General features: G+C 53.5%; 1 protein-coding gene across 1 annotated transcript in view; it reads right to left on the bottom strand.

Annotated features, from left to right (window-relative positions):
- The window catches only part of BMP4 (bone morphogenetic protein 4), a 7122-nt gene extending 3922 nt beyond the window's left edge, over positions 1 to 3200 (bottom strand). Inside the window, exon 1 of the mRNA XM_004681862.1 lies at positions 2915 to 3200. The gene's annotated coding sequence lies outside the window, so the exon portion shown is untranslated. The remainder of the gene's footprint in view (positions 1 to 2914) is intronic.
- Between the last annotated feature and the right edge of the window lie 2279 nt (positions 3201 to 5479).

The following is a 5479-nucleotide window of genomic DNA, read 5'->3' as shown; positions in this document are numbered from 1 at the left end:
AGGCGCTCCCGGCGGCGCTCCGGGTGCTCCGCGGGTCCCCCGGCGCGGTGCGCTCCGTGGACGCGGACCTCGCCTCTACCTGCGGCGCTCGGGCCGGCCTCTCGCGCCTGTGATCTGAGGCCGCCCGGGGTTGTGGGGCGCCCCGTAAGGACTTTCAGCGCCCATCAGGATCGAGTGCGACCCAGCGGAGACATCTCAGCAGCTTAGAACCTCACCACCACGGGGCACTTGAAAAGGAAAGCGCTTAGGGACCCGCGTGCACGCGCGCGCACCCTGCCCCTCCTCCCCGAGGTCTGCGCCGGGCCAGTTTTCTCCCAGGGACACTAGTCACCCTTTGGTGAACGCCTGCGAGTGCTCAGATGAACTGGGCAGCCGCCCTAGCTCCCTGCCGAAAACTGCCGACCCTGTCGCGGGCCCCGCCAGAGAGCGAAGTGGTTAGGCGGCGATCGGTGTGGGAAAGTGGAGAGGGAACCGCTGCTAGACTGTTTTCTCCGGTTCCATTACCGGGGAAATCTCCGCACCGCGTAGATTACCGCGTCCTCTCCCGGCAAAGCAAATCCCCAAAGAAACCGGTCGGCGGGGCCGTTCCAGGCAGAAGGGCGGACTCAAAAAGAGGCGTCGCCGGGGAAAGGGCGCATCACATTTTTTCAGGTCTTAATGTCGCCAGGGTTTTACAACTCCAGACCCGGCGCAGCAAGGAAATCCTTCACGTTCCCAGCAGCCAAGAAGCCCAAGAACAGCTTTCGCCGGCACTCAACTTCAGTGTGTCTGGGTCTCTATCTCTCTGTCCAGTCTCCCCACCTCCTGCTCGTCCGTCTTATTTTTTGAACCCCCACTCCTTCCCCACGCCACTTCCTTCCCTCACCCCCTTCCTCCATTGCACCAGCTGTAAAGACACAGCAAATACTTTTTTTTTTTTTTTTTTTTTTTACAAATTTTTACCAACACACAGCTCAAGGAATCATAGGGGTGTCCCAGCCGAAGATGCTGCACGCATGGGTGGCTCCGCACCGGGATTGTTGGAAAACAACCCGCTCAACCCCGCGTCAGCCCTGGTCCGCCCCCGGGTCCCGAGCCCCACGTCACCTCCAAGACCCACAGCACCCAGCGTTCTTTCCAGGGCTGTTCGCAGTTCGTGCCTTGGGTCGTGGCGGAGATGGAGGGCTCGCTTAGTCCACTGCACTTCGCGGGGAGCTTTGGAAGAACCCCAGTTTGCCCACTTAGCCCTCCCTCCCCGCCGCGGTGGCCGGCGCCGCCCGACACTGCGGGCCGGGGTGCGGAGGCCGCGGGCGCCCCTGAGCGACCGCCTGCGTCGGGGGAGAGCTGCGCGGCTTTTTTGAGCGGCTAAATTTAGGTTTTCCAGCTCCCGCGCCACCGCGGGGGCTGACTGCAAAAGGGCTGGTATAGCACAGGGCTTGGGGTGTTCTTGTTTTGTTTTTTAAGATGTCTAAAACCCTTTAAAAAAAAAAAAAAACCTCCATGGGAGGAGTTCCAGAAATGGGAAAAGCAGACAGAGAAGGGCTGGTCCCCGCAGTGCGAAGGGACAGTGGAAGGGGCAGGGGCCCAGATTCCGCAGACAATCCTCTACCCTAGAAATCTCCCAGGGTGGCGGCGGGAAGGCGCGCTACGCGGAAACCCAGAGGACCTGGGGAGAGCGGGTTTTTTCAATTTCGGATTCAAGAAAAACTCTACTACGTTTTTCCCAGCCAGTTTTTTACTTATAAAATCAAAAAGTGGGCAAGAACTTTCGGCTTTAAAATTGTTTCTTGTTTTTTATTTTTGAGGGGGATTGGGGGTTGCAACTCTCAGCAGTTGTCTTCCCCCACCCCCTTTCCAAATATTCTCCCAACATGCACGTTTATTCACAGGTAGCCTCAGTTTACCAAGTATACTTCTTTTGGAGTTTTAACTCTTCACAAAGCCCAAAGACTTGGGCCCACAAACCGCGATGCTCGACAGTCATCCGCCTAAGCAGTTGCCAGAAGCCCTCAGAGACCACTGGCCCAACTCCCGAGGGGAGGGGGTCTGCATAGATGGACCCAGGAATCCCAACACCCTTGCCGTCGGCTCAGCGCCGCTAGGGCCAGGGGGAGCCGCGCGTCCGCAGTGCTTCTGGCCAGAGACTCCCGGTAGGACGTAACACGCACAGCAGTTAGACCTTTCCCTAGCTCGTCTGGCACCCCAGCCATCGTCTCTCCAGATCCCACACTATCAAATGATATAAACGGAGGCTGTCTGGAAGCCGCACGTCCACAAAAATCGCTCATGGAGGAGGCTCCTTAGTGCAGCGGTAATTCGCAAGCTCTCGTGTCCAGGTCAGGCGACACTCCCCTCTACGCAGACCTCCCCGCGCACCTCCCCCCTCCCCCCCTACACACACACACACACACACACACACACACACACAGGGGGAAAACAGAACTGTGCTTGCTACCGATCACCGGTCCAGGTTAGGTGTTCTCGCCTCGCCTCGACATCCTTCAGCACCCCCCTCCCCCACAGAGCCAGCTCTCTCCTTTCTCTCCTAGCCCTTCCCGTCAGAGAATCGCAAACACCAGTCCCCCCACCCCATATCCCCCCCCCACACACACACACAATGTGTTGAGCTCCAGATTCCAGTCCGAGGGCATCTCCTCTTACCTCTTCTCCAGACCCGAACCTACCAAAGGTTGAAATCGCCCAGTGCCGCTGGACAGAGAAAGTGACCTGGGTCTACAGAGGCAGTAGCAAAAATGGTGTGCCTTTCAGCGCGATTATCCTTACTCTACACCACCAATGGGGGGGGGGGGGACATAGAGAAATGCCACCTTTTGCCTTGACCACAACTTGAATTCCACCACACACAGATTTCTTCCCCCAATGATGCTCCCCAGCCCTCTCTAACCGGTACCCCTCACCAGGTAACCTTGCTCACCATAGGTCCCTGTAGTTGCGGGCTCGCCAGCAGCAGCTCCTGGGGACCTCCGAACCGCTGCAGCGAATCTGGGCGAGGGTTATGGACTGGGGCGCTGCAGGCTCGACGCGGCGCCGACGGGAATCCCATCAGGGAGAGAGGCGAGATACTCAGCCCGGAGCAGCAGCGGCGTCTGGGAGTCCTGTCCCTCGCCTCGGTTGCAGACTCACCTTCAGGGTTGGACTCTGCTCTCTTTCCCGCCCTCCCTCCCTCCTCCTCTACCCTCTGGCATCTTCTTCCTTCTCTTTCCTTCTCTCTTTCTTTCTTTCCTTCCACCTCCTCTTCCCCGTCAACCCCTCCCCTCTTCCCTCCTCCTTTGCTCGCCTCCCTTTCTGGGATGGGAGCCCCGCCCACATCCTCCCCTCCAGCCGCGGGGCCTGGCCTTGCAGGCCCGGGTCCCGGAAGCCTGGGCAGCGCCCGAGTCCGCAGCTGCCGCCCTGGCTGGGACGCCACTGCCTCCAGCTCCGGGAAGAGGCCAGGGCTCACCTGGGGACCACGTGCAAAGGTACTAGAAAGCATGCACCGACTAGTCGCCATACCTTCCAAAAATACCCATGAGAGTCTGGGCTTCCCTGAGTTTAGAGTAACTGCTGCCCAAACTGATGATTAAAACACTGAGTAATCACCATTTACCCCGAGTAATTAGAGATAATGAAACACCTCTAAAATCAGGTTATGGAGAAAGGAGTTGTTGGATTGGTTGAAAGGGTGGCCTTCCATAAACTGTTCAAGGATTTCCAAACACTGAGAAACAGGCTGTGTGCCCCAAAGAGGCACCTCTCTGGCTACTAGAAGGTGACCTTCTTTGCAAAACAGTTTTAAAACGCTTCCTGTGGAAAGTCTTGGCCCTGGCCCTCAGAAAGCAACCTCAATAAACAGGTTAATTTTCCCCCTAGCCTTTTTGAGCTAGGAGACAGACTGGGGTCACCATGTTTTACAGTTAGAAAAGTCTGTTTATAACTGAGAAACCCACTTAAGAACTACCATTTTAGTTATTTTTGTTATCTTTGTTGGGTTTTTTGTTTGTTTCTTTGTTTGTAGTGCACCTAGGAATAACTCCTTCTGAGGAGGTAATAACCACAGCAGCATCAACCTTTTTGGCCACAGAGAAAAAGAAAAGGTACCTGGTCAGTTTCTGTTTGCTTGTTTAAAGATTTATTTATTTATGCATACAAGAAATGGGATACAGGCCAGAGGTGTGTGGGGGTGGGGGGCAGTGATAGGGTGCACCAGAGACAGAGTGGGGAGAAGAACAGGCAGACAGACTGAAATGCACTGCTAAGGGAAGCAGCAGGTAAGACAGAAGAGGTCTGCAGTGTCATGCAGTCAGCTCCCTGGTCAGGGATCGAACTTGTGCTGCAGTGGCTGTAGATAGCTTTATTGTGCTATGCTTTAACACCCTGCACCACCAGGGAGGGTCCCCTGGCCTATTTTTAAAAGAGGAAGGGACACCAGGAGGCCAGCATTTGGTCCTCTCCTACTCCTGCTAGTAATCATGCTAGCAGGAAGCTGGGATATGTGGCCTTAAACCTTTCAAAATAAGACTGTTTCACGGAGCGCTCCTGATACAGTAGTGACAGAGATAGCAGCAGCATCTTTTCTCTCTATTTTATGAACAAGGAGCTCAGAAGTAAATCACAGCCTCTGTCCTGCTGGGGAGTCCTGTTCTAAAGCTGCCTGGCAGGGCTGAGGGTAGAAGACCTGAGCTCCACATTGCCTGGGGAGTGCTGGAGGAAAGAGTGTTTCCTGTTCTGGATTTCTTTCCCTAGAACAGACACTCTGCTTCACTGTTTCAGCAAAGCATTTAGGTCTTTACTTAAACAGATATCGACCTGGAGTAGCTCACCTGTAAAAACTTCACATTGACACGCCTCCAGTATTTAGAAAGCAGCAGCCACTTCCAGGATGGATCCCAGAATACAAAGGGTAGGAAGTGCAAGAGATCAGAGAAGCAATGTGAGAGAAAGCTGCTTCATCCTGCCATATATCTCCCAAGATAGGTGTGTGAGATCCTCAGCTCAGCAATGCAGCCAACCACAAAGCTATATGACTTGTGGACAAGTCCTCTTATTCCTTTGGTCCTCTGTTCTCTCACCTACAGAATGAAAGGATTAGGTCAGATAATTCCAATGCCCCTCTTTCAATCTGAAAGTGATTTAATGATTTTATTGAAATGTTACGTAATGTCTCTGTTCTTTCATTTTAAATCCTTCCTGAGCACACTTGCTCTAGAACCTCTGATTATATGGGACAAGGCAATACCACTACTCAGAAAGGAATGCTGACCATCTACCCCCAGCTCCCAACAGAATCAAAATTACATTAATTAATAATAACACAAAATTAAAACTCCAGTAAATAGTTACCTAATGTCCGTTTGAAGCACTAGGCATTGTGTTCCTTCAGCACAGTGCCTGAAGTAAGACAGGTTTAAATGTTCACCAAGCCCCCTAAACCACTCACTGTTGTCTTAATCATTAACAAAATGTGGTCCTTAATATTTAAACTCAAAAAACAATAGTGATG

This window comes from Condylura cristata, unplaced genomic scaffold (assembly GCF_000260355.1).
Source record: "Condylura cristata isolate star-nosed mole 26May11 unplaced genomic scaffold, ConCri1.0 scaffold00013, whole genome shotgun sequence".
In the NCBI taxonomy this organism is placed as follows: domain Eukaryota; kingdom Metazoa; phylum Chordata; class Mammalia; order Eulipotyphla; family Talpidae; genus Condylura; species Condylura cristata.
Note: the sequence above shows the minus strand (reverse complement) of the source record. Positions and strands in the feature narration are given on the sequence as shown.